This window comes from Canis lupus, chromosome 10 (assembly GCF_048164855.1).
Source record: "Canis lupus baileyi chromosome 10, mCanLup2.hap1, whole genome shotgun sequence".
Classification (NCBI taxonomy): domain Eukaryota; kingdom Metazoa; phylum Chordata; class Mammalia; order Carnivora; family Canidae; genus Canis; species Canis lupus.
In genome coordinates, this window is record NC_132847.1 from 65,330,503 (window position 1) to 65,358,483 (window position 27,981).

General features: G+C 39.4%; 2 long non-coding RNA genes across 2 annotated transcripts in view; one reads left to right on the forward strand and one right to left on the reverse strand.

Annotated features, from left to right (window-relative positions):
• Positions 1-9,000, forward strand: part of LOC140641834 (uncharacterized) — a 40,797-nt gene extending 31,797 nt beyond the window's left edge. Inside the window, exons 2-3 of the long non-coding RNA XR_012038446.1 lie at positions 7,462-7,866; positions 8,863-9,000. This is a non-coding gene — a long non-coding RNA (uncharacterized lncRNA). The remainder of the gene's footprint in view (positions 1-7,461; positions 7,867-8,862) is intronic.
• Positions 249-27,955, reverse strand: LOC140641832 (uncharacterized). Its single transcript, XR_012038436.1, has 3 exons — positions 27,822-27,955; positions 7,692-7,812; positions 249-754 (listed from the first exon to the last, which is right to left on the reverse strand). It is a non-coding gene; the product is annotated as an uncharacterized lncRNA (long non-coding RNA).
• Between the last annotated feature and the right edge of the window lie 26 nt (positions 27,956-27,981).

Genomic DNA, 27,981 nt, shown 5'->3' on the forward strand with positions numbered 1-27,981 from the left:
TTTCCCGGATCTATTTATCAGATCTTGCAGCGGAGCTATAACCAACAGTTACACCCTACAACAGAGAAAGGCTCCATCTATGTTAACCTGTACAGGGATTCATCTGAGGAATTGGTCTTCAGGTATCTGGCTTCCTGATGACATGGGTGCCACTACTGATGTCTCCACAGAAAATGGCACACAGTAGGCACCCACCATGACCTACTTGATATCTTTGAGAGTAAGAGAAGAAACTATACAGATCCTGCTTCTTTTAAAAAAAATATTAATTTATTCATGAGAGGCACTGAGAGAGGCAGAGACATAGGCAGAGGGAGAAGCAGCCTCCCTGCAGGGAGCCTGATGCGGGACTCTATCCCTCCAGGATTTCTGGGATCACACCCTGAGCCAAAGGCAGATGCTCAACCACTGAGCTACTCAGATGTGCTCAGATCCTGTTTCTTTTCATGTCCCTAGGGTCTGGCAAAGGGCCTTGCTTGGAGTAGGTACTCAAACATATCCCAAATTAATGAAAGAACTGAAAAAACATGCTGGCTTTTTTACTCTTCCTAGACAATCATTGTTTGATTTTCTAGAAGGCAGTGTGTCCATCAAAAATTTTAGTTCATATGATTGGTTACTCTACTGGATATATGCAACACTTACACTTTTGTGTTTTCTTTTTCCCTATTGTCTTCTCTTATATCCTGGCAAATCCGGCTGAAAAATACAAGGGTTTGCCTCCCATACACAGATTCAGGATCTACTCAGTTTCCTATGAAAATGAAATGAAAGAAAACAAAAGAGGTGAACATCAGTGATGGCCATTATATATATTTTGCTTAGTGTGAGTTTACTCAGGTGCTGAAGCCACATAGGACTGCCGTTAGCCAGGATTCATTTCTACTGCCACACAAGACTCTCTCACTGGAGGCACTTGGGCCCAGTCACCTTTTTTTTTTTGTTTTTTTTTTTTTAATTTTTTTTTAATTTTTATTTATTTATGATAGTTACAGAGAGAGAGAGAGAGGCAGAGACACAGGCAGAGGGAGAAGCAGGCTCCATGCACCGGGAGCCCGATGTGGGATTAGATCCCGGGTCTCCAGGATCGTGCCCTGGGCCAAAGGCAGGCGCCAAACTGCTGCGCCACCCAGGGATCCCCCAGTCACCTTGTTTTAAACCTCAAAGATAATGTGGACATATTTAAGGATGTAGAAAGTCATATAGTTAATCCTCCACTAAACAGCCCTATAAGTTTATGTAAATCACCACAGCCCGCTAGCGTCAAGGAAGTCGATGAGGATAATCATTGGCATTGCATTTTGTACGCTACCCATTGATTTATTTCCCCTAGACCAAATCAAAACTACCAAATATGCAGACCCAAAGAATTTGCACAGACGATCTAGGGATGGTTATTTTATAAAGGTCACAACTTCACTTATCCCCCTGTTTTTTAATGCATTTGTTCAATGGGATTGGGATGCTGAGGAGTTAAGGAAAGAAAAGATTTATTCAGTTAGAAAAATCAGCAAGATGTGAACCACATTTTAGAATTAGAACCAGCAGTTGTATTAAAAGGGGGAAAAAAACCACCCCTGGACTTAGAATTTAACACGTGTGTGTGTGTGTGTGTGTGTGTGTGTGTGTGTGTGTGTGTATGGACATGCTTATCCTTGGCCTCCTTTAACTGGCGGAGTAAATTTAAGTCACTTCATCCCTGAGAGCCTCAGTATCCTTATCTGTAAAATGGACAAAATCATTCTGACTTCCCTCTGGCCCTGTGGTGACGTTTCAGGGAAACATTTAAAAGAAACACCAACGTGCCAGGCATTAGCTCTGGGCAATAGCAGGCGCGCAGTAAAAGTTTGTTAAATCTCAGTATGAATTGGAATGGCTAGCCACAAATGAAGTATAATTAGAAAATAAACCTTTGAATGGTTAGTGGTGAAAATAAAAATGTTTTTTTTCCCTCCCTATTCTATTTTCTATTTAACACTGGGCATACTGGCACAATTAAGGGCCCAGACTTTGTGACAGTTACTGCCACAGAAACAGCCGGATTTATTAATACCAATAATAATAATAAACAATAGTTATTGCATTCACCACGTTCATGTTGTTTAAATTAAAATCCAGATCTCTAGGTTTTGCTAAGAAAAACATGAAAAATGTCTACCTCTGCAGGAACAAGTTACACTTTTCAGAATACTTGAATGTCCTCCATGGTTGGACCACCGAGCCTTAGCACTCCCCAACAGATGATGGGTTCACAGTCTTTTTCTCAGGTCTTTCGGACTCCTGATTTTTATCCCCAGAGGGAAGTTAACCTCACTTTCCAGAAGACAGGGGAGCTGCAGGTGGCTAGATGACTGTGTCTGCTGGGCCCTGGCTCATTCAGAGTTCAAGTTTCTCTTGGGACTTACTCTAGCTCTCGCAGCCCTGGCACCATCACGGTGCCATATGGGTCTAAGGATTCTATTCTCTTCTCACACGCTTACCTTGAAGTGCTGGTTTTTGCAACCTCTCCTGTGCTTGCATATTCCCGATCATCAGCCCAGTTTTGTCACATCTCCAACACGTCCTGTGCAAGGACAAGTTGGACGCATGTGCCACCATGTCCCATCATGTACTAAACCAATGCAGCTTATCCTTCTCTTCACTAAACCTGGTTCCCTCTCTCCAAGAATAGCACCATCATCTGCCCAGGAACCATGAGCCAGAGACCTGGGAGGATACCTAAGCTCCCCTTTCAGCCTCCCCATCTCCCAAATCCAGAGTTTCCTGATCATCTCAATCTTCATCAATCAGACCCATCCTCTCCCTGCCTACCATCACTGTTCTGCTTCAGGCTCATAGCATCTTTTATCTGCCCTATTGCATGTGGTCCTAAAAGGTCTTCCATCCCCTTGGCTTGTGCTGCTCCAATCCATTCCCCACATGACAACTATAGCGGCATGTCTGACCATGGCAATCCGCTGCCTACCGTATCTCTATACTCCTTCCAAGGTTGGAGGCGATATAACTTGGCATCTTAGACCCTCTATGTATTCCTACTGGGTTCTCCGGCCTTGGCTTCCACCACTCTCTTCATAATAATATTCAAGCAATACTAATCTCCTTAGAGTAGCTTCCACTGTGATTCCTGCTATTTCACAATGCTGTGCCATTTTGCCTGACATTCCTTTACACAGAATATATTTTCCTCTTCCAAAATTTTTTCAACTCTTCCAACTCGATTGCTTTTTTTTTTTTTTTTTTGGAACACTTCAGTGAACTCCCAGGCTCCTTCAAGATCACACGAGCACCTCCATTCTGGAATGAGTTAGCAATAATGAATTTTTTTTTTCTTTTAAGACTAGTCTGAGATCATTTTTAGAGCAGAGAACTAAGCAACACAATGTGATCTTCAAGGATACAAACTCTGAATCTAGAACCTTGGGGTTGGAATCCTATCTCTACGAGTTACTAGCCAGTGACAAACTACCTGGATTCTTTGAGCCCCAGCTTCTTTATCTTTTAAGAGGCGCTAATAACACTGAACTCAATGAATGATTATAGAATTCAAAAAGCTGAGTTTTAAAGGATGAGAAGGACCTGGCCATGCAAAGACTAGGAGAACGCACACTTCAGGGAGAGAGAACAGTAGATACAAAGGTCTGACTGATGAAACACTGGGCACTGAATAATTTACAGCCAATGACCCTGTCCTTCCTCCAGCATGCACTCAGTCTAGGATTATAGTTTCTAAGAGAAAACAGTCAAAATCTTAGAATTAACACATGGTGCTTTGTACAATCTGATTAGCTGTAATTTACTTCATTTCTTCTGTCCCATTGAGATTCTTCCCATATTCTACTATCACACTTAAACCTTGGGTGAAACTCTAAAGCCCTTAGAAGTGGTGAAAGGGCCACACTGGCAGGGCTCCAAGGGATGAACCTGGATGCTGAGTGCAGCCCTCTGGCTCAGTGAGGGCACCATCCAAAATGGCATGCCTCTGAATGAACACTGCAAATACATACATTCAGGGAACGCAGACTTCTTGTCAAACGTTGACAGCAGGTTTATTTCAGCATGAGATGCATTTGCCAAATGAGCAGAGACTCAAAGATCGCACTGGTTTTAAAGATGATTTTTGCTTTGTAGCAGAAAAATCAAATGATTTATGAGTTTGTCAGGGAACGGATGTTGCCTTTTGAAAAAAAAAAACTTCCCTGTTCCAAAGTGTCATGAATTGCAAATGAACCAACGGACGATGTGTATGTGTATGTGTGTACGTGTGTACGCACACATGTATCTTAGAGCTCGTCCTCTCTCTTCTTTGCCTCCGTGGTTTGGAAGCCAGCTCTACCGTGTGCCTTCACTGATGCTGCAAGCAAATTGTAATTATAATGCCGAACAGTCATTTCCAAGACAAACCAAATCTGTGTTCCATTAAAGTCATGGAATAGTTAAACATTATTTTTTTCCCCCAGCCATAATAAAAAACAGGCTCCCCATTCAATCTGATGCTCCAGAAGTCAGAGGATTCCACATGGTCCCCTCCATGATATTTGGAAATAGATTCTGATGGTGTCCCAGGCATATCAGCAGGAGGTCAGTTTAACTTATGGTTTATCTTGCTCACTGTGGTTTGGACAGCGACTGCATGGAAGTCCTGAAATGGTAATCGATTTCCTCTCTGAGATGCTAAGCCTGCCTGCCAACTAGTAAGCCTATTCCCTCAGTGTGTCCTTTCGAGATTTTCGATGGAATCACAGAAATGAGAGCTGTACCTTCTGTGGAACTAGAGATGAGAAAACGCTGCTCTTTGGGAGTTGTCTCAGGAGGGAAAAATTATGCTTGAATCTTTTTATTCACCAGTTTGCAAGAATCATTCCGATGATACACTATTGTAAAACGGTCTTTGAAATGAAAGCTTCCTCTATAACTCACCAGTTATTTTATCCCAATGCCCTAAACGTATGTGTATTCGGGGAGCATTTTAATCATAAAAGTAACTCTTCAAAGAATATTAGGATTAAAAGAAATGTTCCAACACCCACTAACAACCATTTACGTCCCACAGAAAGTCTAGTTTATGTGAGCTTTCTGTCTTCTCTTCTCTTCCCATGCTGAGAATTACCAATGATTTAAACTTTCACTTTCAAATATCATAAACTTTCAGCCAATTCTTCATGTTATGCCTCTCGATAGAGTGGGGGATCCTGCTCTGTTTTGGTTTCTAAAGATCTCCCTAGTTTTCTAGTCTAAGTTCAGCTATGCGCTTGAACAGTGGATTTCAAATTCTGGGAGGGACTCACGTAAAGCTGTGCATTTATGTTGCAAACCAGTACACACAAGAACTTAACAATTCATGCAATGATACTTTTCCTTACCATCTACAGTCCACTCTGATATTTTCTTTTCTATTCTATTCCATTTCATTCTACTCCATTTTAAAGATGCTTGGCCACAACCTACTAAATTGATTTTCCTACACATCAGTGGACAAGGTCTGCAGCTTCAAAACTCTAATTCACCAATTTGAAAGAATATCTCTGATCCTCCTTCCCTTCCCTCTGTTCCTTCATCAGTATTCTACCCAGAAGTTTCATGGATTTTGTAATATAAGGATCTTCAGGATATTGAAGGGATCATGTTTACTCTTTACAACTATAAGTCTCTTTATCCTCATCCCTAAAATGAGAATAAAGATAGACAGTATTGATAACACAGGATTATTGTAGGAATTAAATGAGATCATTTATATAAAGCACTTAGCTCTGTCCCTGGCACATAAAATGTTCCCAATTAATGGTAATGAATCCCTATGGCAGAGTCCCACCTCTAATCTCTTCCTTTTTACCCCACAAGAAATATCTTTAGATATGATAAAAAGATGGAAAATTAGTAGAATGAGCCTTCTAGCTCTCTATTTGGTAGTTTCTGCCTATTAATAGTCATTACTTGTTTTGTACTCCATATGGGGTATGGGCTTGTGACTCTCAGAAACTACGGAATTCCCTTCGCCATTATAAATAATGTTGGTCACATCTTAACATGGAACACAGTGCATCCTGAGAGAAGTTTGACCAGTTATTTATTAAAGAGTCCCAACTGATAGCCAGAGGCTGTGCTTTTGAGTTATTTAAATTCACCTCAAATACCACAAAGGAACAAGTCCCTGCCAAGTGGGCCTTGGTGGGATGCTCCACAGAGATTCTCTACTTCTCGCTTTCTTTCTGATTTCCATCCTTCCCTTCATGACCTTCTCTATCAGCTGCTTATTTCTGCTCCCTTTTCTTAGAATGTGAAGAATTGGTCCTAATTCCTATTGTTCCTTTTTATGTCTTTCAAACCCTGCAATTCTTTGACCATTCAGTTCTTGATGGATAGCCAGATGGATAGAAGATGGTGGTTGGGTGTGAGGGATGTTTTCATTTTGGCCTGTGGCTCTTTTTCTCTGAATTCCTTGATGTTAAATATAATATGTAGCTGTGAGAATTGAATTCCTTCTGTAAACCACCTCGTCTATTTGACATGAGCCTTGGATGGTCCTCCTATTAACATGGTTTTGATTATATTCCTTAAGAAATTATAATCCTGGCCTTAGAATGCTAAAGGCCCATCTGCCTCTTTCCTTCTCTGAGCTGCACTGGAAAAAATACCAACATTAATTAATGAACATGTCTCTGTCTCTACCATCCAGATAAATGATTTATCCAAAGAATCTCCCCATGGCTTCTTCGTGCCTCCTGGAAGGACTGAAAGTTTCTCACCATGACTTCTGATGCATTTTATGGCTTCGCTCTCACCTACCATTCCCTCCCTATCTTCTGCCATGGTTGGTCTGCTCATCTACCATTTATTCCTTCTGCCCTTCTATCTCTGCCATATGGAATGATTTACCATTCTCCCCATTTTCTAGACTTTCCCCCCAGGACTTTGTCCAGGCTAGGCTCTCTTCCTCCATGGAACACCTTCCACCCTATTCCACCGCTTCATCTGACCATCATTTATTCATTCCTCAAAATTCTTCCCATATTGTAACCCTTCCTTCCATGACTCCCCAGGCTGTGTTAGGCCCTGCATGTCATACCATGCACTTCTCAACACTGCAGTAGTGGCACACACTGTAATTAGCTGTCTCTTTAACTCTTTTTAATTCTTAAAATTTTCAGAAGTAAAGGCAGAATGGGTGTTCAGCAAATATTATTTGGGGACTTAGTTAACTTATTAATTAATCTTAAGTCTAACCTCTTGTACTGATTCAAAGCTGAATTACTTGGATTCTCTAGAACCACAAGATGAGAATGGATTTTACTGTCCTCAAACCCATGAAATTTGCTTGGTCTTCCTTTGCCTCCTGTCCCATCTGGAGAGACATCTTTTGGTGCTTCAGTGTGGTTTGAGTTTAGATGGATACGGTCATGTGTGTGTGTCCATGTATGTGTGAGAGAGATGTGACAGCTTATCTCATCTTCTGTGTGCTTTTAGATTCCTCACTTTGAGCTCATGTCCAAACAGTCAACTTATCAGCTCCTGAATTATTTATCGGCATTTGAGACAATGGAATGTGGTCCAGATGGGGATTTCTATCTAATGGAGAAAGTGCTTCCTCACAAACCTCCCCAGTGTTCCAAAACTGAAGCCTGTGGAAAGTGCAGAATTCTTCATCTGTCAAGAAGATTGGCTAACCACCAGTCAATAAGTGGGATCAGACTTACAGACTACACATTCATTCTTCAGTCACTGAGCCCAGCATCTTCTCCCTCTGCCATGTTTTGTGCCAGGCATTGTGCTGCACAGGTGTTCAGACTCCGTTCTTGGCATCAAAGAGCTCAAAGTCTGTTGAAGTGAAGAAGAAAAGTGAGCAGATCATTAGGATGGGCTGTGATAAAGGTACGTATAAAAGTAGGGAAGACGGGATAGAAACTAATGAGGAAGGTATAACAAGACTTGATGTAGGGAGAACAGAATTCACCAGGTCAATAAGGAAGCAAATATTTTTTCAGATGTGCCATATGAAAAGTGATTTGGGAACGTCCAAATTTGAGGAGGACCCTCAATTCTGTCCATATTGGTTTGAATGCCATTTGAAGCAAGATTCTTTAGAACATTCTGGGGAATCAGAGAAGACAGTTGAGTAGATAGATGATGAATGGTGAAGGATGAAGTCAGCATGAAGGCATGAATGTGTAGAGAAGAAACTGCCACTTGGGAGACTTCCTTTTTCACTCTATTGGCTGAATGTTGAAGCAGGATGAAAGTAGCGAAGCAGAATTCAATTTAATTATTTTTTTTTTTTTTTAATTTTTTATTTATTTATGATAGTCACAGAGAGAGAGAGAGGCAGAGACATAGGCAGAGGGAGAAGCAGGCTCCATGCACCGGGAGCCTGATGTGGGATTCGATCCCGGGTCTCCAGGATCGCGCCCTGGGCCAAAGGCAGGCGCCAAACCGCTGCGCCACCCAGGGATCCCTAATTTAATTATTTTAGAGCAGTAGCTAGAAACCATCCCCTATCATTCTGAATCCCCTGGTCTTCCTGCTTTCACCAGGAAAAAGTGGCAAATAGGATGGTGAAGATAAGCAAGTTGACTCTTCAAGTTGCTGCCATGCAATTACATTATAGTGAGACCCGTGGCTGACCTCAGGATAGATTTTGTGATGAGTAAAGAACGCTTCAAAATATGAAAGTCAGGAGATGATCTATGCTCTTGAGAGCCCTGATGCTGTCCCCAGGAGTCATCCTCAAGTTGTCATTGACTTTGCTATTATCTCCTAAAGAGTTTCTAAACCTGGCTAAAGAAGCTTGGCCCTCTCTGGTTCCTTTCTTCTTTGATATGTGACTCATCTTATGATCATTTATATAACAACTGCCATATTGACTTATAGGTACCTGAACTGGTACAAGCCTTCAGTCTGGGAGATCTACTCTACTATCTTCAAAATACCTATCTCAAAGATGGCAGAAGAGAGGACTGGAAAGGATTTAATACCTTGCCTATGATTATACAGTTAATAAATATTAAAGAGGGCATTTAAACCAGGAATGTTTGGTTCTATTTTTTTCTACTATATTGTTTTGGGAGAATAAATCAATGCTAAGAATCATTTGTGTCTCCTGAGGGAAACTCATCTCTCAAGTACCTTGAAGTATCCCTAAACATCTAAAGGGGTGTATCTTGATGTGTCCTTTAAATGATTTGTAGCAAACTTTATTCTTGAGAAAATAGGCAAAGATCCATGGGGGATCTTTGTCTTGTCCGTTTCTCAAAGGGTTTTATGTGACTAGATTGCATCTATATGGCTGGAGTGCCTTAGGCGAAGTACTTGAACTTCTGCAGTGACTTATGCTGTCTGAATTGCATCCAGTGCCCTGATTCTTCACATAGTTGGGAAGATTTGTCACATGTTTATGCTATTTTGACAGTAGCTAGACTGAAATAATCCAGAGGCAAGTAATATTGCTTCTCTAACTGGCATGCCTATAGAGCAGGGAGGTTCACCATTAGTCATTAAATGGCTGGGACAAATGGCTTGGATGCTTCTCTTGAATGAGGCATGCAGCAGGGCCACAAGAGAATCCTGTCTGAATGATGACAAGGTCATAAGAAAGCAGAGGCTGCTATCATTGATACATTCCAGGCACCAGTGAACTATTTTATACAGTATCTGAACAAGAAGGAACTTAGAAGTTCATCTAATCCTAAAAGCCACCAATTAAAGGAGACTAAGGGCTGAGGGGGTCTTCTCTCAGGTCATAAAGAACAGATAGAATTTAAAACTGCTCTTACCCAGAGTTTGAGCCTCTGGTTTAAGCATTTGTGAAGGTTAAGTAGGGTCAGGTGTAATTATTATATTTACAAAGTAACTGAGGCAACGATTTGATAAATTGTGCCCTCACACACCTGGGTGGCTCAGTGGTTGAGCGTCTGCCTCTGGCTCAGGTAATGGTCCAGGGGTCCTGGGATCGAGTCCCGCATCAAGCTCCCAGTAGGGAGCCTGCTTCTCTCTCTGCCTATGTCTCTGCCTCTCTCTCTCTGTGTCTCCCATGAGTGAATAAATAAAATCTTAAAAAAAAAAAAACTGTGCCCTCACAAGGTCCGCATACAGCTCACCTGACTCAGATATATAGATACTGTTGACTACCTAATTCAACTGTCAGACCCTACTTCTTCCTTGTTAATAAAACTCTGATTTGACTCACATGGTCATGTGCACAGGTCCAGATAATCAGTCATGATTGGCATGAACCAATCACAACAATGCCATGTCCTTTCATCAGTGATTTACTCAGAGTTGAGCAGACAACCCAGTTCCAGCCAATGGGATATAAAGAGAAGTCATAGGGACTTCATGATGCTACGAGCTGCAGCACACATCTCATGACCACAAGAGGAGACATTGCATACAAACTGAGGATGGTAGAGACAAAAGAGCAAAGGAATTAGAGTCCTTGATGGCATTGTTAAGCTGGCAACCACATCTGGATCCTCACATCTCTGGATAGTAAGCTAATCCAACAGCAAATGGCCTTATAGGTTAAGCTATTAATATTGTTACTTGCAGCTGCTCTTATTTTAAAGATATATAAAGAAAATTTCCAAAGATGGCTAAAACTTTGAAAACTAATTTGTTCATCAATGGACTAGCACATTCCTCAAAAGCAGAGACTGTTAGGTCTTTCAGTTTTATATTCCCAAGGACCAGGTCAGGGTCTGCCATTATGTGGATACTCACTAAATGTGTGAAGCATGAATACATATGCCCTTATAGACAAATAAATTGCAGAGTAAAGTTTGGGATGGGCATGACTAAACTTGAAAATTTAGTATTTGTTGAGAACCTAACACAAGCCAAACCAGTGGATTTCCCAAACCAGTATGGTACTGAGGATAAGATGATGTGAGCTGTCTACACTGGGTGCAGGCAGTAAGGGGTCCATTGTCTGTAAGGAATTTTAAAACAATGCCACAAACGGACTGAAAAGTTGGTCTGCTCTTTATTATCACCACGAGTCAGAAATTCTAAACAATGTCTGTGATAAAATACCCTTTCTTGAGAAAATTCTTTTGTTAGTCTAAATTCTAAACAATTGTTGTGGTTGACTATTGAGTTTTAATAATATATATGTAAGCTTTAAATTAACGGTTTTTTGTTATGTATCCTTTAATAAATATATTCTATACAGAAGTTAATTCCAAGAACTCTCAGCTATCCTGGCAGCACCCAACAGGCAGAGACCTAGCTATGGGTGTTCATGTGAGGATTATGTTTGTGACAATTTAGAACCATTCCAATTCACATCCTTAGCACTTGTGGTATTACCTATCCTTGTACTTAAATGGGTGATTCTGAATCAATATCAACAACATAGTGATTAAAATAGATGAGGGAATAAAACTGAAGTTATCGCAAACCTGACATTCTGGGTGACCAGCTGGAGAACTATTTTGCATTTAAAACTTAAAACAGGGATCCCTGGGTGGCGCAGCGGTTTGGCGCCTGCCTTTGGCCCAGGGCGCGATCCTGGAGACCCGGGATCGAATCCCACGTCGGGCTCCCGGTGCATGGAGCCTGCTTCTGTCTCTGCCTCTCTCTCTCCCCTCTCTCTCCCTCTCTCTCTGTGACTATCATAAATGAATAAAAGAGAATCCTTTAAAGAAAAATAATAAAACTTAAAACAGAGTCAAAGTACAAGATGTTATGTTATTGGCTAGTAAGTGCAAATTTTAGCTCATAAATGCAATCTTGTTCTGAGTGTGAAATTTTCTGAAGTGAATTTTTTGGTGCTAATTCGGCACCAAAAATACTACTTTCAAACAGCCAGAATCAGCCCCATCAATGTACCTTAGAAAATCATCCTTTAAAATTAGTCCTTGATGTTTAGGACAAAGCATTTATGGAAAAGGTCATTAACTATATAGCAAGATGTAAGGAAATAAATATTTTGCATAAGAAAAAGTCAAATTTCAAAGAAAAATGCAGAAGCAGCAATAAAAGATGTTAGTTTTACATTGCTAGGAGAAATCTAAAGGACAAAGGATGTTTGTCTCATTTTCTCAAGAAACTGGAAACTTGTGCTACAGCAACTGATTGGATAATGTCAATATTAGTTATCATGGAGCCATTATCTCTGATTTTTACAGATTTTATAAAACATAAGATGTGTTTGATAAACTTTCTGGTGAAGTTATTTTAGTGGGAATTTTTTTTTCTTTAGTCTCATAGAGATTTTGAAATTGGTAGTATTGATTCCAAAGACACATAATCTGTGTAACAATTTTCTGGAATGTGTTGTAAAATAGAGTTTTTAATGCATCTGCCAAACTTATTCTATGTATAATATTTCCTAAAAAAAAATTTTTTCCTTAACTATTTGTATAGCTATTGGTTCTTACGAAAGATAATTTTTTTAATTAAAATTAATAGGGTTGCCTTTTCTCTGCATCCTCTCCAACATTTGTGGTTTCCTGCCTTGTTAAGTTTCCCCATTCTCACTGGTGTGAGGTGGCATCTCATTGTGGTTTTGATTTGTATTTCCCTGATGGCAAGTGATGCAGAGCATTTTCTCATGTGCATGTTGGCCATGTCTATGTCTTCCTCTGTGAGATTTCTCTTCATGTCTTTTGCCCATTTCATGATTGGATTGTTTGTTTCTTTGGTGTTGAGTTTAATAAGTTCTTTATAGATCTTGGAAACTAGCCCTTTATCTGATACGTCATTTGCAAATATCTTCTCCCATTCTCTAGGTTGTCTTTTAGTTTTGTTGACTGTATCCTTTGCTGTGCAAAAGCTTCTTACCTTGATGAAGTCCCAATAGTTCATTTTTGCTTTTGTTTCTTTTGCCTTCGTGGATGTATCTTGCAAGAAGTTACTGTGGCCGAGTTCAAAAAGGGTGTTGCCTGTGTTCTCCTCTAGGATTTTGATGGAATCTTGCCTCACATTTAGATCTTTCATCCATTTTGAGTTTATCTTTGGAGAGGATGCGGAGAAAAGGGAACCCTCCTGCACTGTTGGTGGGAATGTGAACTGGTGCAGCCACTCTGGAAAACTGTGTGGAGGTTCCTCAAAGAGTTAAAAATAGATCTGCCCTACGACCCAGCAATTGCACTGTTGGGGATTTACCCCAAACATACAGATGCAATGAAACCCCGGGATACCTGCACCCTGATGTTTCTAGCAGCAATGTCCACAATAGCCAAACTGTGGAAGGAGCCTTGGTGTCCATCGAAAGATGAACGGATAAAGAAAATGTGGTTTATGTATACAATGGAATATTCCTCAGCCATTAGAAATGACAAATACCCACCATTTGCTTCGACGTGGATGGAACTGGAGGGTATTATGCTGAGTGAAATAAGTCAATCGGAGAAGGACAAACATTACATGGTCTCATTCATTTGGGGAATATAAATAATAGTGAAAGGGAATAGAGGGGAAGGGAGAAGAAATGGGTAGGAAATATCAGAAAGGGAGACAGAACATGGAAGACTCCTAACTCTGGGAAACGAACTAGGGGTGGTGGAAGGGGAGGAGGGCAGGGGGTGGGGTGACTGGGTGGCGGGCACTGAGGGAGGCACTTGACGGGACGAGCACTGTGTTTTATTCTGTATGTTGGCAAATTGAACACCAATAAAAAATAAATTTATTATTAAAAAATAAATTAAAATTAATAAAAACAAAGACGCTTTGATCAACTATCAAAGAACATAGATTGATAAGTATGGCTATACTGTCTATCGAACATAAATAGACAAAGGAAACCAAATTTCACAAAATTATTGACATATGTGTACAAGGAACAAAAACAAACTGTATTGTTATTATGTAAATGTAAATGTAAATGTAAATGTAAATGTAGGGTTTTTTTCCCTTTTCAAAATTTTTTAAAAGATTTTATTTATTCATTTGAGAGACAGAGAGCAAGAGAGAGAGAGAGATCAAGAATGAGTAGGGGGAGGGGCAGAAGGAGAGAGAGAAGCAGACTCTCCACTGAGCAGAGTCCAACACAGGGCTAGATCGCAGGATCCCCGGAGATCATGACCTGAGCCAAAGGAAGATTCTTAACCGACTGAGCATCATATATATATATATCACTGTATTTTTTTTCTTGCCACTATTATTATTCATGCATTTCATGATTATTACTGAAGATCATTTTGTTGCTCAGAGGAGGGGGGTGTTCAACATTATCTGTCTTTATGTGTCAGACGTGCTAGGCTCACCACTTTTTAGCAGCTGTGCTTTACAAATGAGAAAACCAAGACTAAGCAACATTAAGTGCACAAGGCCCTAAATTTAAGAACTCTCACGAAGATAGTCCTTCATGAGATTCAGGATTCACTGGTTCAGGATTCAGCAGATTCACTGCTATCCTTAGAGCCCACACAGCTCACCAACTCAGCCCATGCCTGAGTACAGTGTGGGGTAGAGTTAACTCTAAGCCAATAGAAGGAACGTTGTGGTCAACTCATACGTATTCATAAATTTTACTTGAATATAAGTCAACCCTCTTCTTCAGGCCTTTCACCCAGAGTCCTTTGCTTCACCCAAACAAATTTTTCCACTAAAAAATAAATATCAACTGTGAAACAGCCTATTTATGTAAGCAAAAACATTATCTAATCCTCATTTATTATGATTCATACATATACAATGTACTTGATTATACTTTTTGGTAATGTTACATTTCTAGTAAAGTTTATTAAAAACAGAACTCTTTAGGAGATGCAAAAGGAATCACTGTGAAAATCCACAATAAACCCCATACTCCCAGCCTCATTCCCCTAGTTAATGTCGTTCTTGAAGATATACACAGGAAAGGCGTATGGGGGCCCCTTCTCAGTTGTGTTATACTATATGCTGTTTCCATGGGAATACATACTCAGGAGATGAAATCATAAAGTATTCTAGAAGGTGCTAATATCTCAATGGAGCATAATAACCCGCTGAAAATATCTATATTCACATAAAATACAGCAAAGGAGAACAATGGAAATTTGGAGGAGGAGAGAAAATGAGCATCTGCTATGGCAGTACAAGTTGATACTAACACCATGCTAAGTTTAAAGCTGTGTTTAATAACTGTGAGTCACATGGAATATTAAAATGCCATTGGTTGCTATTTAATTTGGTCAGGGTCAAGTTTCTCGCTTTCGATCCCTCTCCCGCAATCCTGTAGAAGTTCAACCCAATGAATCCTTTACATAATTTTTTCTATCATTGTCATTATTCTCCATCTTCAAATTTATCTCTTAGTTTTCATCATGTAAGTACCAAGTGATTTACAAGGATCACCCCAGCTACAGTCTAGAAGGCTCTGATCACGTAGAAATTACTTTCTTTTCCATTTCGCTGTTGAGGATATTGAGAATCAGAGAGGCCAACATAGCTCATAAGCAGGATGAAGACTCAAACCTAGGTCCCTCTGAGGCTACACCCCAATTTCTTATCAATGCCATGGTGCATGCGGCCCTGGATTCACCTATTTCAGATCTGGCAGCTTACAGACATCCTATGAAATGGAACAGTTTCTTGCAGGTATGACAAGGATCTTAGTTCAGCTTCAAGCTATCCCAGTCCAGTCAATAAGTCAGGACAAAGGTGTGTTCAGAGTTTTCTCTACAAGTCAGATGTCATGAATATATTGACTAAAAGATTGTAGGTTCAGGGTATACATATCTAAAGGGAAAGCACAAGAGCAAGGGAAATGCTACAGTGAAGGTATCTCAGAGTGTTTCCTGCTGGACCCCACGAACTCCTGTCAAAGCCCTACAGAGAGAGAGAGCTGAAGGAGCTCTTCTCCTGAGGGGCTCTGAAACAGAGGTGTCAGCTAGTACAAAATGTAAAGTAGAGGGGGAGAGAGTACACCAGCCTAGCCCCCCATGGAGAACCATATGGTTGGTGGAGGGGAGATAGGGTCGATTATCTGAAATAACAAAATAGACTCAAAAAAAGTGTAATGGCTCAAGCTTAGAAGTGTTTCTTATTTGCTTGCTTTTGGTTTTATGTTTTTGGGGTGTGTGCACATGGCGTGAGTACGTGCTGACTCAGAAATAGCCCACGGTTGGCAGCCCATACTGGCGGAATGATTCTGGTCCCAAGTCATTTGAAGATCTAGGCTCTTTCACCTTCAACACATAGTTTCCAACATCATCTCAGGCGTTAGTTAACATCTAGGAAGGGAAGTGCAGAGAGGATCCCCCATGAGAAGTTCAATGAATCAGGCCTGAAAGTGACACCCCTCACTTTTCACACCCACTAGTTTGAGAGGGGTCATATGATCAAATCTCACCGTAAGGGAGCCTGGGAAGTGTAGTCTTGCTGGGTGCTCAAAGAGGAAAGGAATCTGGCAGGTGACCACCCAGCAGACTCCAGGGAATGCATCCCCACTGGCAAGGGCAGTTTTAGGAACTCCAGGTAACAATTCTCAAAGAAGATTCCAGTCCTTGCAGTGGGAAAGCAACCCCTTGCAGCTTCCCAGTCAGCAGGAAAGGCCAGAGTTTAATGGAAATCTACCGCTAAGAGCCAGAGGAAGATGGCTGTTGTCCTGAGGTAACAGATACCTTCTGAGGGCCCACAGGAAAGGGGCCAGGGTACTACTGCAAGAGTCAAAGACACCAAAATTAGCTTATCTGCTAGTTTTTTAATATCCAGACAGTAAAAGAAGGACTAAAAAAAGAAATGAATGTTATTAATAATCATTCAACTTGGAGTTTAAAATTATTAACATTTTGGCGTATAGCCTGCCAAATGCTCGCTCGTTCTCTCACTCGCTCACTGTCTATCTACATTGTTTTTGTGTATACATGTGTGGTATGACACATATAGATATGTATATGTGTATAGATATGTGTGTGCTCTTTTTAATGATACATATTTGTTTTCTGCTTTTTTCCCCTTAACCATTAAAGACTCTTGCTCTTACGTTAAGTAGATGATTGTATATGATCAAGTCAATTCTTCATAAACGAAATCTTAGTCTTTTTCTTCTTTAGAGTTATCTATATTCTTTTTGCTTATAAAAAATTTGCAGTGAAAATCCTTGTTCACATGTCTTGAATCGCTCCTCAAATCATGTACATGGGAAAAATTCCCAGACAAAACAACTGATGGATCACACATCATTCATACCTGCAAGCTCAGGTACATGACACTCAGAGCATACACATTTAAAAATTTGAAATGCATTTTCAAACTTCTCTCAAGAAAATTATACTCATTTACCTTAGCAGTATACGAATGCTTGATCCCTATAGTTACAAAAACTAGGTATTTTTATAATTTTTAACATTTGTCAAAAAACCAAAGATGAAACTCCCATTTTTATTTTAATTTGCATTTGTTTGATTATTAGTGTAGCATGACATCTATTCAAATGTTTATTGGCCATCTTGTATTTACTGTATTTGAACATCTGGCAGCTCAGTGTCCCCTTCAATGCTAGTTCCTTTCAGAAAATTTTTACTATGCTAATGTTTATTTTAGATGAATTTTAAGATAATTTAATAAAAAATTGTTTTTACCAAGATTCTGTTAAACATACAGGCTTGTTCAGTGAATAATGCCATTACTAGAGGATCCCCATAAGAACCAAGTGTAACTTTTAATTTATTCTCCCCTTTTCATGATATTTGATGGACCATGTAAGCTCTGAATCCTTAATTTTTCAGCTTATTCTTAAATATTTTATGTCTTAAGCTATATTTTATACCAGAATGTTCACCATTGTATTTCCTATCTGCCCCTTCTTGTTATATGAGTTTTGTAAGTTCATTTTTTAACCAGCTACATTACTGGTTTCTCTTTTTACATATAAGTTTCTAGGCTGACTTCTTGGGTTTTTTTATGAAATAAGAAATTTTACTTTTTTCTGAGTTTTTCTCTTACTTTATTTTCTAACTACTTGCATGGCTTATTTTTCCAAAACAGTGTGAAATAATAGTGCCGATAACAGACATGTTTGTCTTGTGTCTGACTTTAAAGGAAATGGCATTGTGTGTGAATGTATGTCCATATGTGTGTGTGAATATGTATGTATACGTATGTTTATATGAAGGAAATAGCACCTTAATTCTGTTCCTCCTAGACTTTTTTTTTCCCTCCTAGACTTTTAACAAGGAACAATGGATAAGTTATTAAATGCCTTTTTTTGTTAAGTAGGCTCCATGCCCAGCATGGAGCCCAATGTGGAACTTGAACTCACAACCCCAAAATCAAAACCAATCAAGAGTTGCATGCTTAACCAACTGAGCCACCCAGGAACCCCTACTAAATGCCTTTTTAAAAAAAGATTTAGTATTTATTTGACAGAGAGAGAGCATGTGTGTGCATGAGTGGGGGAACGGCAGAGGAAGAGGGGGACAAGCAGACTCCCTACTGAGCAGAGAGCCCAACAAAGGGCTGGATCCCAGGGCCTTGAGACCATGACCTGAGTCAAAATCAAGAGTCAGAGGCTTTAACCAACCAAGCTACCCAGGTGCCCCTTAAATGCTGTTTAAATATCCATCAAGAAAGTAATTCTTACAGCTAGATTTTACATTTGTCAGGGAGTTTCTGAGCAAAAATGGGGGAATAATTTTAGTTATACTGTATTCATTGCCTATAACATGGAAGGACAAATCTTTAATTCTGTAAAGCTGCATCTCCAATAATCTCAAATTTAGCCAGTTATCATAGAACAACCTCAGTGTACTCTTTAAAAAATAAATGATGATGCAAAGAGAGCAAAATAATTGTTATGAAACTGAACAAAGATCAAGTAATTATGCGGAAAATCTGGAACTTCATTGGTCTTGGGGATTACAACGTGAAACTAAAGATTTCTATGGGCAGAACAGAAAGGGTATTTGGTTGCTTTTTGCTTGCAAGGAAAGCCAACGGTTGCTTTTTAAAATAGACTTTTTTTTTAGGGTCCTTCAGGGCGATGAAGGAGTTGATCTTTAACGTCCCTTTCAGATCTGCTAAGCCAAAATGAGGGACCACTAAGTAAGGCCACTAACAGCAACATGGCAAAGCACGTCAGAGATTTAAGAAGAAGGGGTGGGGGCTAGTTTTGTTTTGAGCTCGTTGACCTGTAAAGACTCTCTTAGCCAGCAGGGAAGGAAGGCAGAGTGTATTTTCTCTAGGAATCCTTCCCGTATATCATCTTCCACTTCCATTCCTAATAAAACTGGACTCTTCTCTGCATCTAAGCCTACACTATTTAGTCTGCTTCTCTTTGGCACTTTCTCTTCTAATTATTTATGTACGTATCTTTTCCCAACTAGAAAATAAGACCATGGAAAGCAAAATTCATGTGCTTCTCTTACTCCCACCCACACCCTAGGGCACCCAACACTGGACCCTATGTACAGCAGATGCTGTGTAGTAAACACTCATTGAATGAATAAATAACTATAAGCACAAGCTTAACTTAGATCCCTTAACAGAATGACTACTGATAATAATAAGAATGGTAACAATAGCTAATTTTTTATGAAGTGCCTAGTATGTGCCAAGATTTTAATATGAATTATCCCTTTAATCCTTATAATGGTCTTGGCAGGTAGATATCATTATCCCCACTCAAGAGATGAAGAAACAAGGCTCAGAGATGTCACCTAACTTGCCAAGGCTTACATGAAAGAGACTGGAAGGCCTTTGTGACATAACAACTATGTTCTTTCCAGCTTACAGAGTTGTCAGATGTCAATAGGAATTTCAACTTATGACATGAGCTGTTTGGTGTTCCTTTTCTGCAGAGATTCCTTTGAAGAATTCTAGAAGGAAAAAATATGTTCAAATGTGGGTGGGATTTCCAATGAATTTTGAAATTGGAGAAAATGTATTGCCAAGCACTAAACAAACATTGAATCTGTTTTATGAGTTAATGGATTAAGTTGGATTTCAGTGGCATTCCTGTATTGTACACAGCATACACATGCTCATGCCTTTCTTCAAAGCTTCAGAGCAGTTGGTGTTGATCACAGACACTGCCAACTAGCTAGGCTGTTTCAGAAGAATGCTACACACAGAGTTCGTATCTCAGACTGTCGCTTTTTCCAAAAAAGTTTGTAAAAGCATTTTGAAGCCCAAACGGCCCTCCTGAAAACAGAAGAAATGGGCTCCCTAAAATTTCTTTTCTCAGTTTAAAATATAAAGTATTTGGAGGCAGGAACTCTGTCTTCTTTCTATACAGAGAATCAGCTGCTGCGTAATAGTTGCTCAATAATCATTTATTAAAAGAATGGAGCAAAATTTAGCACTATGGAGTTTAAATCAGGTACCAGCAAATCTGGTTTTCTGTAAACAATTTGAAAAGTCCTGAAAGGGAAGCTTCAAAATGAGAGGTGTGAGCAAAAACAGAGGAAAATAAACAAAATCCTTGGACGCCAGCTGACAAAGGGCCTTATGTATCATGTACAGAGTAAAATAAAAAAAAAAATTCACTAGAATAAGCACATTGAAATACTAGACAACCAGCTTTAAATTTTGATAAGAGGATAGAAAACTGTTTTCAATTGGCATAATATTGATAAGTTGTTAATTCAATTTCTGGAGCTTCATGCTGAAAAGAGTCAGGGACCAGACACAGGCTAGGAGAGGAAAGAGTGTCGTGATCCACACTCCTAATGCCTGGTAGTCCTCGTCTTACTGGGCACAGTGCTGGTGCTCAGGCGTGCATGGATTGAATACCCTTGGTTTCAAAAGAAAAAAGAAAGGTTATGCTTTTACGAGAGTTTGGTCTGCCGGTCATTTATTCAGCTATAGGACTTAGTAAAGAAGCCATTCATTTCTCTTATAAAATATATTTGAGTAGCTGAATTGGTAAGGATCACTTTTCCTTGATTGAAAACTATTATGGCCTTGGCCTAGCATACATTCTGCTTCTTTTATTAGCCATGTAAGAAGGCAAAGAGGAGGACTGTAGAACCTTCCATCTGGCCCCTGCCCCGGCCAATACACATGCACAGCCCCGCCTGTGCACACGGGGGGAAGTGGGACAAGCGAACTCACCAGAGCTGAATGTGAGCATGAGGAAGCCAGACCATGGAGGACTCTGAGGCACGACTGCAAGGACTCCCAGTGCCAAACCACAAATAGTTGACGAAAAAGAACATTGGTCCTTTGGTCCTCTGGTTTTCACACGCTGAGGAGCACTGGGAGTTGGAAGTTTCCCTAGAGGAGAAAGGAAACCCAAACTGCTGGCTAATAGCAGTTGAACTCAGTGAAAGAAGATATTTGATTTTCACCGAGCTATTTGCATGTCTTGAAATTTTGCTGCAGATTTTAAGTTTGAAAACAACGGTAGATGCTTAATGATGATTTTTCATTTAGAAACAGTATTGGCTACAATCTGTGTTAACCGTCTTTCTTGCAGTCCTGCAAAGCAACAAGGAACATCTCTTTTAAATCTGTTCAGCTGTTTTGGTAAGTCTTTTTTTTTTTTTTCTTCTGGTGGCAAAATCTTTAAGTGGTACGCAAAATAGTAAAAAATGAATGAATTACGTCATGCCTATACCTATAAGATGACTGTTTTTATGATGAGTTTAAGAAAGTGTGCCCATTGTTCTAGGAAATGGAAGACTAGGAAAGTCCAGAATTGTAATTTTAAAAAATACACATTTGTGTTTCTTCATCTTAGCCAACAGCAGTGTCTCATTTCTTTTTTTTTTAATGTTCAAACATAGTTTTATTGTTTCTGTATAAAAAAGAAAACAAAATATAGGCATTGTAAAAAAAATCAAACAACCCTGAAAAATATATCAAGAAATGTTCACTGAAGTCCCACCTTCCTCACTCTTAATTCTTTTTTTTTTTTAAAGATTTTACTTATTTATTCATGAAAGACAGAGAGAGAGGCAGAGCAGTGTCTCATTTCTTCACAATATCTGAGTCTGCATGATTTTCAGCATTACTATATCTGAGCTTTCAATTAGAAAGTGCTTGGAGTCTGTTCTGAAAATGGGATATGAAGTAAACATACGAACAAACAAACAAACAAACAAATAAGCATTGCTTAGATCAAACTCCAAATCCAGAGCTCTTCCACCACATGATGGTTTATTCTGCTGGACTATTTTGAATAATCTTGAAAAGAAATATGAACATTTTATTAATGAAGGATCTCAAGGAATGAACAACTATTCCAGCTGTATAAGTCTTAAGATATTGATGATCTTCTTTAGAAGCCATTCCAGGGATATACTGATGCATGGTGCTGGATGTACTGGCCACCAGCAAGGACCCAACAGTGTGTGCTCCTTGGTTCTCTTCAGTCCAGGCTTGCCAGGAGTCCCCATCACACACATACCATCCCCACTCTTCCCCCAAGCATGATATCATGAATCATGATAGTAAATTTTCTACTTAAATCCATTCTACCAACTATTGTATAACTTTGGAGGCCTTGACCCTGATAACATATTATCCAACCGACTCGCTGCTCTTATTCAATTTCAATGGATATTTTAATGGAAGAGAGTGGCTGCGAACATTTTATGAGTAGCTCTACTTGCTGTCCTTCAAATATATCTTTGATCACCAATTCTGTCTCTTGGTTTATGTCTAACCTTCCACAGAGATGGTTTCCTCTTGTGTCCAACTTCTTTAAGGACCAGCTTACTTTCCCGTCATGTTTTCCATGCTCATCACTGCTAACAGTGATCTTTCATTTGAGTTTCTGTATCATTTATGTGTGCTTCCTCTCCCTTTTTTCTTATCAAATAAAATAGTTTTTATTTATTTTTATTTTTTTAAAGATTTTATCTATTTATTCCTGAGAGACACAGAGAAAGAGTCAGAGACACAGACAGGGAGAAGAAGGCCCTGCAAGGAGCCCAATGCGGGACTCAATCCCAGGACCCCCAGACCTGATCCAGGGATCAGCCCTGAGCTGAAGGCAGATGCCCAACCCTTGAGCCATTCAGGGGCCCCAAATAAAATAGTTCTTAGCTGAATATCTTAACTTCCCTAAAAGAAGGCTAGTTCTTCCAAAGTAGGATCTCTTCTCTAATTCGTTAGGTGCCAAGAACCTAAGAAAAGCTCAATAAATTATTTTTTAACTATGAATAAGTGAAAAGATAGAATTTTAAAATATACTGCTAATAGATGTTATCAGATTAATATATTATCAGATTATGTACTGCTCCTAGGACCAACAGTCAAGTTTTGAATTTTTACGACAATGAATCATGGTTACCAATCTTTGAAACACACAGTATCCTCCCACTGCTTGATTTTACAGCAACATACCTCCCTAATCTGGAAAATGATTCATGGCATGATTTTTGAAGAAAAAAAGTAAAATTAAGTTTCTATTAAAATATTTCTTTGGATAAGTGTTATGAAGGAGGTTTCATTTCAGGGTTATAAATCATGGTTAAGTAAAACAATGCTTACAGGCACGAACATACTCATCAGGGCTATATTAGTTTCCTAGGGCTGCCATAGCAAAGTACCACAACTGAGTGGCTGAAAACAACAAACATTTATCCTCTCACAGTTCTGGAGACTGGAAGTCTGAAATCAAAGTGTTGGTAGGGTGTACTTCTCACACCATCACACTGGGCATTGATCAAGTCTCATAACCAGACGGCAACACAGTTGATAAAATCTTAGCTTCCCAACTTTTGGACAATGCTTTCTACTGCCTCAATATGTATGAAATGTTGCCCTATTTCATATGGATGAGCCTCTTCCTCTTCAACAATCCCTACTCCAAATGTTCCTACTTCCTTCTCATGGAAGAGCCATTTTCTTCTCATTATATCAATGTTCTCTTTGATCTTAGCAAGGCACAGAAGGCTGTGTGCCCACAGAGAAACTGAAAAAGAGTGTATTCTTTGGAGCTGGAATCCAGTGAATTATTGACAAAGCCATCATATTTTAAAAATCTCTTTCATTTCAACTTAATATTAGGATCAGCAAAAGGGACTGAAGCTTGGTTTTGACATTAAGAAATCCAATCCTTGTTTAGGAGGCAGATGCATGAATTTATCATTTATAATATATGGCAGGTTCTAATGAGCATTACAATTCGAAAACTGTCTTTGACCTAAGAAATGCAGCACTCAGCGAAGTTTACATGTAATTCTCTCTCATCATTTCTCTTTGAAGAAAATGAGTAAGTAATTCAAAATACTTTTTATAGAGATTAATACTCATCAGCTTTGTTACAGGGTTGGTATTTTCACTGGAAAGGACACATAACCTCCATACGGAAGCATGCACACAGGCATATAAGCAAATATTAAAAGACCAAGTCCTTGAGTTTTGTCCATAATAGCATGGTTGATTTGCCAAGGGAAGGAGGAAAAAAGACAGGGAAGGAGGAAGAAGGAGAGAAAAGGAAAAGTGAAAGGAGAAAAAGGTGGGGTATAGAGGGAGGGAAATCTTTTCTGAAAACAAGAATGGAAAAAAGATGACTTATGAAGCAAAGAGCAGAATGCATCCAATGCATTCCAGTCTGTGTGATCTCTGAATGAAGCTCTTGAGTTTCAAAGTCCTTATTTGTAAACTGATGGCTTTGCTACCCCCTTGGCTCATGCAGATTTAAATGGCAGGTTGCTGGTACAATGCAAACTCTCAGCTACTGGTATAACGAGTTGTTACTCACATTAATTGAACACCTACTTGAAGGGAGCTGCCTGTCATGATTCAGTGTCTCTAGCATTAGCAGATTCAGTTATTTCAACAAAAATCCGGTCACAGTAACTCCCTGATGTTGCAGACACACACATAAAAAATGATCAGTGGTTGAAATTCTTATTTTTTGACTAACTCAGTGCCATTGATACATTTCCTTTTCGTCGCACCTCTAGACACTCACATTTTCTAAAATTAACTCATATGGCTCAAATCACAAATTAAATTCCAGTAAAAATGAAAGTTTCAATAAGTCAACCCACCAAATCTTGTACTTCAAGGGTGATTTCATACATCGAGAGAAAGTTAAAGATTTTGTCTTGAAGAAAGCTCTACGTATCAGAGAGATCTTCTGAAAAGTGAATACTCTGTGGCTAAAATAGGTCCCGAGTTGACTTTTATTTTTTTTTTTAAATTTATTTATGATAGTCACACAGAGAGAGAGAGAGAGAGGGAGAGGGAGAGACACAGGCAGAGGGAGAAGCAGGCTCCATGCACCAGGAGCCTGATGTGGGACTCGATCCTGGGTCTCCAGGATCGCACCCTGGGCTAAAGGCAGGCGCTAAACCACTGTGCCACTCAGGGATCCCCCCGAGTTGACTTTTAAAAAGATACCTAATTATCACAGTAATCTGGAGATGATTCAGGCTTATGCTTAGGGATGTCATTGAAAAGGTGCTACTTCTGAAAACTTCTATATTTACGATGCTGCACCAAAAATGCAAAGCTTTATCCTGACTATTAAGCGACAGTCCCTTTTTGTAGATGTTCCCTTGTCCTTGCTGCAGGAAGAAATTTTAATAGTTCTTCTCCTCAAACAGATTTTCCCCATGTGTTCTCCCTTGCTGCCATGCTAAGAATTTTATGAGAAAGCTGAATAAATATTCCAAAGCATGATAATATTTTCTTATATACCAGACTTTCGGGGTTTTTTAAATTATATTTGGTTATTTACTATAAGCAGAGCTCTGTACTAATAACTAGTTACTTGGATTCAGGTGAATTTAGCATATATTTTCTCATTTAATCATCCTAGCACCTCTGTGCATGGGAGATTCTTAAAATCACTGAATGAGAAAAGACACTACGACTTAGAAAACTCAAGTAACTCAAGTAAGTAATGGAATAAGTTCCACATTCTTATAATAATGGAACCAAGACTCAAGCCCAAGCAGTCAAAAGGCAGATGTCAAGCTCTTCATCACCCCTACTCTATGCGGTCACCTGGCTGGCCATGACATATTAAGTGGAAAATCCAAGTTTCAAGATATACAGCATATACAGAATAATCTTTGGCGTGATATAGTTCCTTGGTTTATGTGGATAGACATAAAATATGATATTTATATAATATATGTATATATAGGCATGTGTACTTTTATATAATATAAATATTAAAAATAATGAGAGTTATGTAGTACTTTTTATAGTACACACTTCCTATATGCCAGATGTTTCACATACATTATCTCATTTGCTTCTCAAAATAACCCATTAATATGGATACCATTATCTCCTCCATTTTATAGCTGAAGAGAAGCTCAGAAAAGTGAAGAAATTGAACCAAGGTCATAGAGCTAGCAAGTGGTTAGGAGTCAACCATATAATGATACTCACACATACATATACACACAGTTGTATATGCACATACATACACATATGCAGGTATATGCATATGTATACACATACATATACATTTTTTAAAAGATTTATTTGTTTGAGAGAGAGAGCACTTGCATGTGGTGGGGGGCAGAGGGAGAGGGAGAGAGATGGTCTGGAGCAGACTCCCTGCTGAGCAGGAAGCCTGATGCAGGGCTCTATCTCACAACCCTGAGGTCATGACTTGAGCCAAATTCAAGAGTTGAATGCTTAACTGACTGCGCCACCCAGGCACCCCACACACATGTACTTTTTTTTTTTTTTTTTTTTTTAATTAAAAAGGACCTTCAACTAACACGGCTTGAAATATCCTTTCCCATTACAAAATGAACTTTAAGAAATTGAGTCCTAGTATGTGATCTCTACTGGCCAAGGTCATCCTTTCCTGAGTCACTTAGGAATGGGCACTGTCCTGAAATGCCTCATGAGTCTCTTTTGTCTTTTCTTCCATGGTTTCACTGGTTAACCAGATTCCCTTCAGACTGGCACATTCATTTTTCAATGGCGGTGATATCTTCAATTAGATCACTATAAGGTCTTGTGGACCGAGAGACATTTTATTTCTTTCTGGTGAACGCCCCTCTATTCCAGAGGTCAGCAAATTACAGCTTTGTTAGTTTGTTTTGTACGGTTCATGATGTAAGAATGGTTTTTGCTTTTTAAAAATGATTAAAAAGTTAAGAGAGCAATATTTCATGACATACGAAAATTATATGAAATTCAAATTTCAATGTTCATAAATAAATGATCACTGGAACACAGCCATGCCTATTCATTTGTGCATTGTCGAAGGCTGCTTTTGTACTGCAATGGCAGAGCTGAGTAGCGGCAACAGAGACCATATGGCTTGCAAAGTCTAAAATATTTACTATCTGGCCCCTTCACAGAAAATGCTTGCCAACCCCTACTCTACTCTAATGCATTGTGTGTTTATTTAAAGTTCAACTTTCTGGGAGCTTCTATTCTTTCCAAATTCATTCGGGGCACCTCACTATTGCCCCATGTCCTCCTTTGATCCCTCAAGGACAAGCCACTTTCCAACAATCCTTTTCTAAATATGGCCAGAGTCAATTGTTTCCTCATTACACAGGAATGTTGCTACAGTTCTTAATGGTCCTAGAAAACCTGGGTATAGTACAGTGGGTGATCGATGGAGAGTCTAGTTACAGTCCTTCTCTTCTCTGGGCCTCTATTTCCCCGTCCGTAAAATGAGTGCCTTGGATGAGATGGCTGAGCACTTAGGTACTTAGAGATAGATGTGGATCCAAGAGCAATACCCCATCTATTTAATTAACATGTATTGATTATCTACCGTGTGCAAGACTCTGCTGCTACCCAGTCTGTGATTCTCTCCCACCACTTCCATCAATGGTTCCTCATTCCCAAGTATTGGCTCCACTTGCATGATAGTGGATACATATCATAGTGTATGATAATGCTTTGAATGATTTCATCTACTAAGGAAATAAAACCTAATATGTAAAAATTTATCTTCCTCTTACCAACATCATACAGAAAACTCAGAGCCTCAAATTCCCCCTCCTAATTATGGGAAAACTCACAATTCTGAGCAGTCATTTTGAAGTTTGTAGAGGACCTGTAGGTCAGCCCTTAGGGGTTTAGAAACCACAGACCAAGGACCGCTGTTGTTCTGGCCTTGCATCACTAAATGCTGACCTCATAATGCCCCATCAGAACCAAAAAGCTAGCAAGATGTGTTGC